This window comes from Malurus melanocephalus, unplaced genomic scaffold (assembly GCF_030028575.1).
Source record: "Malurus melanocephalus ecotype Western Australia unplaced genomic scaffold, MMel_1.1 scaffold_53, whole genome shotgun sequence".
In the NCBI taxonomy this organism is placed as follows: domain Eukaryota; kingdom Metazoa; phylum Chordata; class Aves; order Passeriformes; family Maluridae; genus Malurus; species Malurus melanocephalus.
Window position 1 is genome coordinate 1925873 of NW_026623285.1, and position 15461 is coordinate 1941333.

The window sequence follows — 15461 nt, forward strand, 5'->3', positions numbered from 1 at the left end:
GGGCCCAGCCAATGGGAGCGCGCAGCGTCCCCCCGCGGGCCGTGACGGACGGGCCGGAGCGCGGGGCGGGGCGGGGGCCGGGCCGGCGCTGGAGCTCCTCATTGGGGCGGTGGGACACCGTGTCCCGCTGCCCGCGGCTCCCCCCGRGAAGGCGTTCCTTTCCAGCTCTCCKTGTCTRTGCTTGCGCGACGCYGCTTCGTCTTCCTGCTTCGCTGCCGGGGGAGGAGGCTTGGCTGAAGCGGGAGAGGAACGGAGCGCCAGCGTTTTTGGCGGAGACAGGTTGTGGTGCGACACCGCGCCCCTGGGGCAAGGGGAAAAAGCCGCCTCGTAGTGTTTTGTCGAGTCAGGTGGCAAATAAGAGTTGCCGCTTATTGAGGGTTGGAATTAGATGATCTTCAAGGTCCCCTTCCAACCCAAACCATTCTTTGATTCCTGAGTGGCTTTGTCGTTGTGGGGAGCTTACCCTTGTCTGGGGCCGGGCGCCCCCCAATGCCTCTCCATCACTGCCCCTCCTCAGCTGGACATGGGGACAAAATACGAGAGGCTCGTGGGTCGAGATAAGGAAAGAGCACTCACCAGTTACTTTCGTGGGTAAAACAGGCTCAATTTTGGGAAATTAATTTAATTTGTTACCAATGAGATTAAACTAGCATAATGAGAAATTAAAAATAAATCTTAAAACACCTCGTGCCCACACCTCCCTTCTTCCCGGGCTCAGCTTCACTCCTGATCTTTCTACCACCTCCTCTCTCAGCAGCACAGGAGTTTGGGGATGGGGTCCGTAGTCAGTTCATTACAAGTTCTCTCTGCCACTTTTCTCCTTTAACGTGGGGTTCCTCCCACGGGAGACATTCCTCCATAGATTTCTCCAGTGTGAGTCTTTCCCATGGGCTGCAGATCTACACAAACTGCTCCAGTGTAGGATCCCATCCATAGGGTGCAGTTCTTCAGGAACAGATTGTTCTAATGTAGATCCCCTGCAGGGTCACAGCAAACCTGCCAGCAAAGCTGCTCCAGCACAGGCTCCCCATGGGGTCACAGTCTCCTTTGGGCATATCCACCTTCTCCAGCGTGGGGTCCTGCAGGTGGATCTCTGCTTCACCATTAACTTCTATGGGTGCAGGGTCACCGTGCCTGCAGGGGAATCTGTTCACAGAAGCCAGCCCTATAGCCCACAGACTGCCAAAACTTGGCCACACAAACCCAATACAATGATGCCCAGAGCACATTTCCTGAAGGCCTAAGATGGGGTTTATCAACATCAGTAAGATTTGTATTTGAGCAAGGTAGCAAGAGCTGCGTTTAGGGAGCTTGCTGGCAGCTCTGGGAGAGCTTCAGGTGGGTGTRTGAGTGAGCACATCAGGCTCTGATGGAGGGCATGCTGGAGGCAGGCAAGTACTCCCTTCTCAAAGCAAAGCTTCAGCTCCAGTCTTGCAATTGCCACATTAATCTCTTTGGAACAAAACAGTTAATTCCCTTTCCTGACCGAAAAACTTGCCTTACTTTGTTGCCCCAGGATTCTGGGTAGTCYCTCAGTCATTAGGTTACTCTTATTAGGTCAGAGCTTTTTTTGTAGCTGTTATGTAGTATCATTTACAGACTCCTGGGAGAGTGCAGTCATGAGGCACGGATCTCGGGTCTCACCACGACATGTCTTCACTCAGTTAGCAGAGAAAGAATAGGCTCAATAACGAGCTTGGCTCTCCTGTCAGTACCATAATATATATTTTTATATTTACGCCTATAAAGCCATGGGTAATACAGTTAAATTAACCCAGCTCGGCATAAAAGGAATTTTGTGGGCAGCAAAGGTGGCTGTGATCATATGGTATCTTTACTGAGACGTGAGAGTGCTACTGTTCAGCAGGCTGTTCTCATACCTTCACCCAGTTGTTTCTATTTTTCATTGCCTCTCAGCTGAGCACTGAGATACAATCAGACTTCAGAAGAAAAGAAAAATATCTGTAATTAAAGCAAAGGAAAGAGATGCAAACCCAGAAATTCTTTCATTTGATAGCACTTTGCAAAACATTGGAAGCTCTAGTGACTCAAATATACCAGTATTTTTGTAGGCTCACTCATATCTTTCACTGTGCCAGTTGAAGAGTGCCAAGTGAATGAAGTTACTGAGCTATGTTTACCTTTCTCCTCAGTGGTGAAGAGGTCGACTACCATCTTGAGGCTGATTTTTTTTTGTGATGAGAAGAGGTCTGACTCCTCATTCAGCAGCTGTGCTGGCAGAAATTTATACTGAGGTATGGTCCAAATAAGGTCCTTGGAAGTTATTGAAACCTGATTTTTACATGTAATCACACAGAACTTTAAAAACATGGGGTTTTTTTTTGCAATCGAACCTGCTTCTTCACCACCTTATATTTTCAGTCATTGATCCTGCACCAATTTGATCTAGACTCCTATAAAGTCTAAACTGAGTTAGAAAAGTGTTTTTTTGTTTTTTTGGTTTTTTTTTAAGAGGGGGGCTAAGCATAGAGGAATGTGTGAAGTGTTTAATTCTCTACTTGGTGTGGTTCTTGAATTCAGATTTTTAACTCTTAATACAAGATGCAGCCTTACCTCTATAGTTGCATCTTTTTCTACACCTTTCTCATGGCTTAAGTGTTTTTTTTCGTTTTGGTTTTTTTTGTTTGTTTGTTTGTTTGTTTGTTTTTGTAGGTATAAATAATGCATTCTTTTTTTAAAAGATATATGAGAAAATAAACTTAGTACCAACATAATAAAAATACACTATAATCACTTTCTAAAAAATCAAGAGAAAGTAGAAAAAGGGTAGTCCTATTCATTAAAATATAGTATACTTATCCTTGTGTTACCTTGCCAAAACACTTGTACATAAAGTCTTTGTACAGACATGACCACTGTTATCTTATTAAACCTTTTACATTGCTTTTATACAGATGGTGCTTTTGCAGACAGATAAAATTCCTTGAGATTAGATTAAATCTCTGCCCACATTATGRACACTGATAGAGCTGGTATTAGTCATTTAGTGCCTCTACAAATTTTTATTTTTCCTTGTGTTAAGAATGGAGATACAAACCTCATTTGAGTGCATACAACCTCTACTTTTTACATTAAAATGCATTCAAGTAATGTCAGTCAAGTCTAAAATTGTCTATAAAAATAAATTCACTAGATACTTTTACGTTCCAAAAAGCTTTCTAGCAATCAGTGATTACACTGCAAACATGCCACAAAGGCGAACTGTTAACAAATGTGCCTTTGCTAGTGATAGAATGATTGCCAGCATTTAATTGGCTTTAAAGTTTTGTTCTGTCAATGGTGTATTGTATCTTAATGGCARTAATGCCAACCTTATGATGAAGKCATGAAACAGGATTTCAAAATATCRTACTGATTATGGCTGGAAGGAACTATTTTCTGAAGGAAAACTTCCTAGCCTACTTGTTGCTCTAGTATAGGTAGAGTTTGGTTTGGTTTGTACAACATATCAAAAAGAACAGTATAAAAATTCTCATTTGAGAATGACAAGGAGTAAATATGTAACTGGTACATGTCTGTTTCCATTGGTAGATCTTATGGTGCTTTATAAAAACAGTACAGATAGCTTTTTAAGAACTGACTTTTTAGCTGCCAATCCCCTGTAAGTCATTGTTGCTAGCCAAGCCTAGGTATACCTGGAGATCCTCCCACTCAATCCAATCAGTTCAGGCTTTTGACAGCTTCCTATACTGGACCTGTGAAATGAGCAGGATTAAAAAAATCTCTCACTGTTTATCTCCATCCTTGCATTACAGTTCATGGCACTCTTAACTATGCAGATAGAACTGTTGTTAACCTACAGTCTTTCAGTCATTTGTTTTACTGTCTGCCCAACAAATTCTTGCAGTGGCACACTCTCAGTCCTCACTCTGGAGAGGCTGAATGGGCCAGGCTTAAATCAGCTCCTAAACTACTGGGTGTTGGTAATGTGAAACCAAGTTCTTGTYCATGGGAAGACTGATGAGGTTCCCAGTTTTAGGCCATCAAAAATATTGAATATTTACTTATATAGTACCCAAATAATGCTTAATGACATAGTAAATCTAGACCTTTGTGTTTAACTGGCTGAGATTCATCTTCTTACCCTGTAAGAAGTAGGTGTAGATACTTAGGAGTACACAATCRTGATGTTGTACCACGGATGTTAAAACACAAGAATTTGTCAGAGGATTCATGATACAGAAAACAGCTAATATTCTGCATAAATAGGGAAGTAGTCTTCTAAATGTTGGTACATGGTGCCCTCTAAGTTACAGGGCATGTAAAGAAATGTAATCAAACATGTAAATAAACAGAAAAAAAGTAAAAAAGACTACTTCTTGCATTCTTAGCATTGAAAATATGGCCATCTTATTTTTATTTGAAGTTCTCAATAGAAGAGGAAAAAAACAAAGAATTTTTAAAAATCCACAACCATAAGAATACAAAACATTTATCGTATTTTTGTCAATTTCCCCTTTCCTGTATTTAAGGGTTTTTTTCCCCTTAATAATAAGGGATAATAATAAGGAACCTCTGAAAGTAAAGGAAAATATATGCACTGTGCCAAAATATGATAAGGGTATCTAGATTACCTTCAGAGCCTGCCCCTGACTTTGACTCCATTGAGATGAAATAATTACATTTGATCAGGGTTTNTTTTTTTTTTTTTTTTTTTTTGTTTAGTTTGCTTGTGGCTTTTGTTTTGTTTGTTTGTTTATGTTCTTGGTTTTGTTTTGGTTTGTTGTTGTTGTTGCTATCGTTGTCATTTTCCATTATTTTTGGGAGATCTCCTTTTCAGGACATTAGGTTTTATAGTCTGGGTTGGCAACTAAACACAATTTCCACTGAATTTAGGAAGAGTTACAAGCATAGGATGCCTGTAGAATGGGACCCTCATTGAAGAATGATGCCTTAACTCAGCATTAACGCTACTTAGTGTAGCTAAAAGTAACTACAGTGGATGCAACTTCACATTGGAGACTTGAATCAAAATGAATTGTTAGCCAAACSTAGCATGTTGCATTCCTCCTTCTAACCTTTCAGCTTGTATTTGTTGCATTTACTTCTCTGCATCAGAGAACTGTCAAAATATTTGAAAATGAAATATAAGGACAGCRTAGCTGCTCAGGAAGGCCTGAGCTGCAAATAGTTGGAGCTGGGAAAGCATTCCAGAGAAATATCCCAAAGTATTTYCTCTTTAACTAGTCATTCCTGGAGATAGATTAGGGCCAGAGGGACCTTGGGTCCAACATAATATAACATTCTTCACRTTTGTAAATATTTGAGTAGAGATTCTCAGGGCAGCATTCTTTTCTCAGATGTGCACATTTCGCTAGATAACGAACTGGAATGCACAAGCAGCAAGTGGTTATTTTTGCCTACAGAAAAAAASCCCTTGTGTAACTGGACCTGCCTTATTTCTTGCTGAATCATACAATACATCCTGCAGTAGTATGCAATTTAGTAATCATCCTTGAGCTAAATATGTGCRGTGTTTGGAATATTGCATATACCTAAGGGGATGCAAATTCCAGGCTTCTGTAAGAATACAGTGCCCTGGGGGAACACAGAAACTTTGTTTTGGTATGAAAATGTAGTATCTGTTTTGTCAGAAGCATTTGTGCTCTAGTTTGGAAAGCAGTTGCACCTCACTGGGACATCAGGCGAATGTTAGAATGGGCAGGTTCCCACAGGGTACCAGTGCATACTTATTTGTACTAATTGATACCAAGGTCAGTTAAGCATGAGAGTTTTTCCCCTTCTTTGGCTCTGATAAATCCCATTATGATATTTAGACTAGACTGTGCTGACTGGGTTTCCTGGAGAGCTGAAAATATTCAATACCCATTTCCTAGAAAAATTAGATTGTCCCTTTCAAATTCCCACACAAGGAGAATGTAATAGAGATACTTTATCTAGCTGGATTTCATGGATCATAGTGTGGATTTTCCAAAGTCCCTGAGACGATTTCATTCAAAGGACTAGTCTTTTTAAGAATTTTGCTAAATGGAATTTTTCCAGTTCTGCTTATGAGCAACTTCAACCAATACTGTCTTTTACAAATAAGTAGGATGTTTTATGTGGGTGACTGCATATTTGTTGTACCATGAACAGACATAAAAAAACTGACAGAAGAACTGGAGAACTGCCACAAAAAAAAATAGTGTTAGTTACCAGCAAAGCATCTCATAATAATTTTCGGCTGATTTAATATTTGTGTTTTAACTGAAATATATGTTTACCATTTTTAATGGATTTAGAATCTAGCAGTGTTTATTAAACAGATTATWTTACAAGCTTCTTTCACATGACATAAAAATGCAAAGAGGAGGATGACTGGTGCAGATTTAGATGAGCAGCTTCCATAAAAGCAGCTGAAGAAGGAAACAAATTCCAAAAGAAGCATTGCTGCATATGATAAATACTTGGTATCAGCCATGATGATTTTATTTTTACTTCTACCTGCAATGCACTACATATAGAACATACTAATTTGTGTGGGAATTGCACAAAACAGTCACTCATTGCCCTTCTGCCAGTTATTGAGTACTGATGTAGCAAAAGAAAGTGAACATAGTAGGGCACCTGGGAAAAGCAATRTGGAAAAGCTACATGGTACATTGATCTCAAACCTAAGGAGTMTGAGTAAGCATTCAGTGTTTCCCAGGAAAATATGCATGCATATAAAACACAAAAAAATAGGGTTTTTCYAACCAACATACRTGTATCAGGCTAAAAGCATCAACCTCACATTAGTCTGATAAAATCCTGAACTAAGCTTATTTTTAAACTAACCCTTTCTTATGATATAGAAAGAGGAAAGCTGGCATTAACTCAGTCCTTGCGTTTTCCTATATCAAAGTGTAAATCATGTTGTTTTAGAAACATTTTCTTTATGTGGCATGCTCCTGAGCAAAGTCGTGACTTCACCCAATGGGAGCTAATCCTGCTCCCATCAACATTCAAGAGTCTGCTCCTGATTTTAGAGGAAGCAACATAAAGTCCCTAATGGAGCAAGGTGCATTCCTCACCACTGGCTGCTAGAAGAGCTGGTACCCAGGAGCATAAAATGCTGCAGATCAAGAGAGCAATTAATTAACTTTCCATAAAATGACACTGTTACTAAAGTAATATAATTTAGCATAAGAGAACCGATTTATCTCCTATTGTAAATTTAAAATTAATACACTCCATGTAACATTTAAGAGTTCTAAATACAAATCACATCTCTGGTTTAAGTCTAGTACTATAATTCCACTATGGACAATGCATACATATGGAATAGCTTGTTTATTTAAAATTATTAATTTTTTTTAAATCTCTGTTCTATATGAATGCATTTCCCTGCTGAAGTTAAAAACTAGTGTATTTTTTGTAGTCTTAAGAGCTACCAGCACTAATAAGAAATTAATTTATTCCGGATACTTAGATTATATGTAAGTATAATTGAAATGCAAATTTGGTCTGTTGTGCCTGCCTTTTGATATTTGATAAATTTTAGGAATAGATGCACAAGAAAAAACATCATGRCAAGCTTCCAAAATCCAGAGTAGTTAATTTAGGAAACCCAGTTTTCTGAGTCAGACTTCCTCGTTATCATTTCTGTAAAATTGACACAGCATGCCTACTCATGTACAGAAACTGATGCTTTGTTTTAAGATGGAATAAAATGTATGTTCCATGACTTGATTTGTTTGAAAGAAAAGTACTTTTTGAATGTTTTTTCCCTAGTAACACATTRCCTTCATTAAACATGAAATAAAATYTCRATTTGTTACTATTAAAAATGAAATAAATGTATCATTATCACTAGACTAATATAATCCTATTATCATCTTATTAGATAAACAGTGACAATGTTGTGTTTCTAATAGCCTCTAGAGATACAATAAATTTGGTAGGGGAATGTCAGCTTGGTCCAAGACAGATTAAATGTAGAGAACTGGAGTATAGTTCCCAGTAAACAAACACTTTGAGGTCAGGAGGTCGTACTTGCTCAGCTGTTCTTCATAAGCCCTATTGGAAATAACTTTCATACCATCACTGAATATATTCCATGCTACCTAATAATACTGAAGGCCAAGTACAGTTGTGATAGAAATGATTTCTAAGTGAAATATTGAGTGTGAAATGATCAAAAAGCAATATGTAAATGGAAAATCAGGGTGATGTTAGGCATGCAATGGGTGCAGTTTATAAGATTTTTTTCCTCTTTTGTGGGGAAAAATTCATCCCACTTGAAAGCATGTGCAAATTCCCACTGACAAATGAGCTGATTTGGCCCCAGCAGCYCTGTGCTTAATGTGACAAAAACTAAGACTAACTGTGTTTTAATTTAGAAAACGATTAGGAAGAATATTCAATGAACTCTCCCTTGGTAGTTGACTAATTGCAGCAGAATGGGGATCACAAGTCAACAAAGGTCTGGGAAGGAGAGAGAGAATTAMAGAATGAATTTGCTTTTGGCATCTCTTTCATCAGGCAGAAAAATGCCTGGATTCCCGGAATGCTAAAATAAAGATATCAATGTGTGTATTATAATGTGTGAAAGTCTCAAAAACTGGTAAGATAACTCAGTGTTTTTCAGGCTAATACATCTGCCACCCAATTTCATGGAAAAGCTGCACTACTTACAGGCCCTATAGGTAACAGATACTGTTGACAAGCTCAGTGAAGTCTCAGCAATAGTATCTAAGCAGGCAGCTTCACAAAGCCTTAAAAAATCTCCTTCAGTACAGACACAATATATTCAAAATGTGCAGATATGCAGACCAAATGCTGCCCACAAYATATCCTAGCAAAGATAATGGAAACAAACACTGTAAAAACAGATTTTTACCATGGTGTTTGTGTACAAAACACTTATTATARGCCCAACAGATCCTTTGCCATGTAGTGAACTAAAGCCATATGTCATGGCTGTGACATTACTGTGGTTTCAAAAGAGTAAGAGTTGTTTCCCATGTTAATAATGTAAATTTTATTTTGATTGAAAGTTTCCAGTTCCAAAACACAACAACATGCAACCACACTTTGGACAACAAAGTGTGCTAACTTGGCTACAATGTAATATAAAATATTTATTAGCAAAAGGGAGAGCCGTTTCTGAAATATGTTTATTTTTGTAGAAAGTTCTAGAAATGTAAGCTGTACAGTGTTCTGCCATTTRAAACTATTCCTTATACAAGGAAATTAATTTGTGAAATAAGAAAAGGCATGAAAGTTGTGATACRAATATAGTTGCATTTCTAAATGGTGCTTATCAAATAAAACCAAAAAGACTACATTACTTTATGTGTGTAAATTTGCATAGCTAATCCAACATATTCTTATCTGTAAAATGTTAATAGACACCGTAGAATAATAAATCATCAGGGGATGAATTACAGATGAATTTTCATTTTAGAACTGTGTTTCCTAGTAATTGATTTCTAKGTAATGTATGCAGCAACATGGTCATTATCTTTCTCACGGAATTTAAGTASTCACACTGTAAGAGTTTCAGAACTGAAGCAGTAGGAGAAAGTGAGACTCAAGATCTGTTCACCAAGAAGTTTTCTGTACAAATAGCAACCCAAAAGTTTTAGACCTCTCTCCAAGCTGAATGCAGAGCTACGGGGAAGGCAGCATGAGTCAATCTCTGTGTTGAGACCCAGGCCAGGCACAGCCTCTCACAAGTACACCCTGTGATCCAACAGCCCTTTTCCTTGGTGCCAAGTCACGGTTGACAAAGGACTCCTGCATCACTCAGGTGGTACTGGTCTCTGCAGGGAATKGTGAAGCTGTGCCAAGCCCCTCCCCAGTTCTAGCACAGCTGCTCAGGGAGCCAAGGAGAAAAAAAAAACAGTATAATGGTGGAGACACAACTCCCCAAGTCAGGCTAGAGGAGCTGGAGACAGCATTAGTATGAGGACTCAGACATCCTTTCAGGAAAACATATATGATTATGAGAAAATAGGAAAGCTGCCAAACTTCTTGCAGATACAGTATACAGACACTTCTGTGCTCTGTCAGTGGTGGCAGCAGTGCTGGAGGGGGACCCAGAAGGGGATCCAAGAAGCATACTGTAAGCTGCTGTGGATCCCTCAGGGTTAAGTGCTGTGCCCCGAGGTACAAGAACYTTTAAATCTCATTGCTTGTTTGTATCCTGCCACATGCAGTTTTCCTGCCTCTGAAAACAAAATGTTGGTCATTTGGGAGCTTCCTATTACTTTTGGATAGCAAAGATAAAAGGCTGGGAGAAACAGTAAATCTACTAAAGCACACCAAACAAAAGTATTTACCTGTTCTATATCTGCTATGATTTCAGTGACACCTACTCAGTGGTCATTTACATGCTGTTCTGTGTATGCCAGTAAGAGGTATGCTGGAGGGAAAAAACCCCTTGCAAACATCATAAATAAGAAATGAAACACTCCCTCAGACCCGGGTCTCCAGTGCACATATATTAATTACACACCAGAGGGCAAAGCCTCAGTATGTGCAAGCATTTAATTCATTATTTACATTTATTAAAAACATTCCTTTTCACTTTAACAATACAGTAACCYAACGGTGAAGTAACAGCAATTCAAATGCAGTCATTTACAGACGTGCTGTTTCTTGTGCCCATTGTACAGTGCAGCGCTGCCAAGTCTCACACCTTYGGAGTAAGCTCCTGCTCTCTCCTCTGTCACACACGTACATGCACACACATACAACATTTACATGTCTGCTCTCACCTATACCCTTTTGGGAAAACGCACAAATTTCATCAATCTCACTCTGCAGATTTAAAAAACCTGGCAGCTTTTGAATAGCTTTTCTTCATCAGCTGCAATTAAGTGTTGGAAAAGAAATCCAAAATACACAGAGAGAAACTTTCTCCTTAATAGGAAATGTTAGCAATAGTATGGATTTCTAATATGTTCCTAAGTTTTGCCACACCATCTTACTGGAAGGCCAAGACWGCATGCCCTGTGATTAGGTTCCCTTAAATGCTGGGCAATTCTGTGTTGTCAGCCATAACATAAAACATTATTTATAACTATTTAACTGTTTTAAGAGTATAGTTAATAGCTTTCTGTAACAYGATCTTAAAGATTTTGATTAAGTGTGCTTTACAACATGACCAGAAAGAGCTTCCGATTAGTGACATCAATATATRTATTTTACATCTCACATGGCCCATGCTTTTAAAACTTGGAAGTGTTGAAATAGGAGTCAAACCAAAATGAAATCAAATCATTAGAACTGAAGCGTTTCCTTACCACACTTCATCAATATCATCRTGTCATGCCAATAGATTGAATATCCACAACATCAAGTACATTTCTCTGGTAATAAAACCTAGAAATATATACTTTTTTTTGTCAGTCATGCAAAGCAAAGATGGGCCTCAGATGGGAGGAATTCAGTGGTAGTTCRAAACCTCATCATGGGTTTGGTTCTGACTATAATACAGAAAGTAAACAAATGAAAGAAAAAATATTAGGCTCTGGAYTGGAATAAAAGTTCACATATATGCAAGGTTAAACAGATGTGACAGGGATCTGTTTTTAATTTCAAGCCTCTAAATTACTGAAGGAGCTCACAGGGTTAAAAAGAYAGTGTAGTTATGAAAATAATGTTTGCAAACATCCAAGACTGTTCTGTGGGAGTCTGCTCCCTACTTTTTTTGGCAATTCCAGTTGACTGCTTACAGTTTTTATTCCTCATTCGTCATCTCATGCCTGAGGAGAGACCAGTCTCATCCTGGCAAAGTCTCAGTTTAATTACAAAGCCAGGAAAGTTTTGTACCCCAGACCAAATTTCAAACTTMTTTGGAATCTAGTAATGTTCAAATCCAGTTATTACATTCACACACATTTTTTTATTTTCTTTAGTATTTCTATCATAACCACAATTGTCATTTCCATGGTACATTTATCTTCATCTTTATGTACCACAGAAATGAAGACCATAAAGAAAGGTTCTGTTAGCTTTTTATTTCAAGGTAAATACTCTGGTGAAATATATTTGACATATGTTTCTTGGGAATTGTGCATATAGACACAAAAAGAGACAGAATAGGGATTTTTTCAGCCTGTGCAAGAGAAGGCCTCATGGCCTATTGCTGTCTACAACCAGCTAAGCAGAAAGTCTAGAAAAGATGAAACAGAACTCTCTTCAGACATGCACAGTAAAAGAACAAGAGGCAATAGACAAAACTGGAACATGGAACATTCTAATTTGATATAAAGGAACTTTTTTACAATAAGTACTTTCAATCACGGAAGGAGGCTCTTTAGGTGACAGTGGAATGTCTCCGTCCATGAAGACATTTGAAATGTGGCTGGGCAGGGCCCTGAGGAACATGCTCTTTGAGCTGCCCTGCACATCCCTTCCAACAAAAATGGTTTTGGTTTATATATATCTATATATCTATATATCTATATATCTATATRTCTATATRTCTATATATCTATATATTGATAYCTATATATAAAGTATCATTACAAAGATACTTGACATTTGTAATTTCTTTTTCTCTTAAATATACAYAAAYACTGACTAAACATTGATTCTACATGTTTAAAGTACGTTCTGGTAGACATGAAAATGGTACCATTTGTGGTAAAAYACCAGCTTGAACAAAACCAGTTTCCTGTTACTAAAATCAGTGGAGTTGGAAAGCTGAAAATCAAGCCAGAAGGAGAATGTGATTATTGTCACCATACCKGTAACATCTCAMACAGGTAAGATTTTGTTAGAAATGGTGACATCAAACTTCTTTTTTGTTTCAAATATTTTGCAGAAATGTAAGTAAAAATAGAAAAATAGTGGATTTTTGTGGTTTTGTTTGGGGTTTTTTGCTTGTTTGGTTTTTTTGTGGGTTGTTAGGTTGTTTGTTTTTTTGTTCGGGGTTTTTTTTGGTGGTTTTTTTTGTTTGTTTGGTTTTTTTTTTTGTTTTTCTGCTCAAGAGCAAGATTCCTAACAGATTTCTATCACATGGATCAATTTCAGGAAGTAGTATCTGTCTAGCAAATTCAAACTTTTTAAGGCACTCAACCATTAATTCTCAGAGCAAGTGCAAGTTTCCCCAGTTCCAGTCACATTTTTCTTGATTCGAATTTTTGTACAAGGATATTGATTGTTGATTCTGGGATCACATTGCACCACTTGACCATTTCAGTCAATTTCTCAATGGGGCAATAACAAAATTAGAAAAGACTCTGCATCATCTTTCTGYAAAATATCTATAAATTCTAGAGGGATAAGGCCGGCACCTGCCATGCAAACGCTTATATGAATGTATACATGAGAACACATTGAACCATATGTTTATTTTAGTGAGAATAGTTTTATATAATGTACGTATTATAACCACTATATATATGTGGTTAAGATACRGAGTTTAAAAGTTTAAAAATACATTTTCCTGAAAATTGTGGACATAAGTACAACAAAAGACAAGATTATTCTTGATTTATTTGTCCTAATATTTACACTGTGCTGCGAAAGCCAGCATATGTAGTTAGTTTTACCTCTTCCTTACACATTAACAGAAATAATAACTGAATACTGAATTATGAGTAAACCATAACTAACTTTATTGACTGAATGAACATTTATAAAGTGAACATGAAAATACCTCAAGTTTCTAAAAAAYTCAGAACTGGGGAGAAGTATTGTTTTAAAAATAAGGAAACAGAGGTAGGGGTTTTATTTGTTTTTTCAGGCATTCACTTGTAAAAACCTTGTTAGCTGCAGCAAAAGAAAACCTTCATTTCAAATTTCCTATCATATTCCCATAAACCTACATTATAATGGCTTTAAATGAAAGCAAAAGTACTTAGTCTCACCCACACTGATATTCCCCAGCTGGTGATTGTAAACCCTGAGTTCTTCCTGAGTTTCAGCCCACGTGAGAACAGTGTCTTGTGACTCTTAGACAGCCTTTTATCACATCATACAGAGCAAAGAGCAGCAAGAAGAAGAAATGCAGGGTTGAGATAAGAGGAAATAGCCCTTCCTACCTCCCTACAAATATTTATTGCTGAACAAGATGCTAGTTTCATTTTCCACTACAAAAGTTCATCTGGTCTTACAGGAAAGATTGCTACACATACACTTYTTGTATATTCTAAAATGAATTGTAGAGAATTTATTGCTTTCCAGGATATCCAGTTTATGGATGATATAAGAGATCATCGTGGCTACAAATCAAAGAATTACTTACTAACCTGTGATACACCTAATGACCTAATATTGTTTTCAGAAACAGAAAGTGCAAGGACAATGGATAACCTTAATTACTTTAAAAGACAGTTTCTATGCTCCAGATTAAGTTTCATTTCAGTTAGGACTGATCATGAAAAAGCTGGTGAACTTGTTAGAAACCTAACTCAATAATTGTAACAATCATATAATAAAAAATTATAATAACAACACTATGTCTCTCCATGTAACCTTCTTGTTAAAAATACACTTGAAAACATGTAAGAAACAATAGAAGTAAAGATCTTGAAGACAGTTTGTGGTGGCAACCAACACCGGGTGCACTGGAACAAATCCTGCATACCATGGATGGGTATACTCATCACTGGTTGCTTTTACTCAGCACTGTGACAAGTGGGTTATGTGAGGAGACATAGTGTTTTTATTACTATAGTGAATATATATGACTATATAGTCTATGAGCTGCTTTTGGATGAAAATCGAGTGGAGTCTGTGAAATGGTTGCAAGAAAAGCCTTAATGCCCAAACCATTTAAATCTAGATTTAAAGTTTTAAAAGTATCAGACGTAATAAAAGGTATTAATCCTGTATAAACTTGTGGCAGCTAAAGTGGTTAAGGTGGTGGAGTCACCATCCCCTGGAGGTGTTCAAGAAACGAACGGACCTGGCATTTAGYGCCACGGTCTAGTTGACAAGKTGGTGACTGGTCAAAAGTTGGACTTGATGAGCTCAAAGGTCTTTTCCAACCTAAATGATTCTGTTTTTCTSTGGTTCTCTGAGGCGGTGGCATGTGTGATGCAACGCCCTTTCATGGAGATCCGCCAAGGTACCCGGGGCACAACCCCGCCTAAGGGTTTACGGTCGCTCTTATCTCCCCCCGCCGTTGCCCTGGAAAGACCCGCGGAGGCTGGCAGATTAACGGTGGCGACCTACAGGGTGACAGCACGCCTTGACGTCGGACGGAAGAGGAGATGATTAATTCGAGGTAAAYGAGTGCGACAGAGGCAGTGTTGTAATCGCGGACAGGACGGGAGAGCACTGTGGGAGGGCTGTACGGAGGTAACGGCAGCACGGTCGGACACACGCCGGTAACACCACGGTGGCCGCGGTCTTTCGCCCACCGAGGGCGGGTGCCCGTGGGAGGGGAAGGCGCCGGGCGGGTCTCTGCGGGAGGGGAAGGCGCCGGGCGGGTCTCTGCTCTCCAACCGGATCCGTGCCGGGGCTCGCCCCGCCCCGCACGGGCAGCCCCGGGCTGGAAG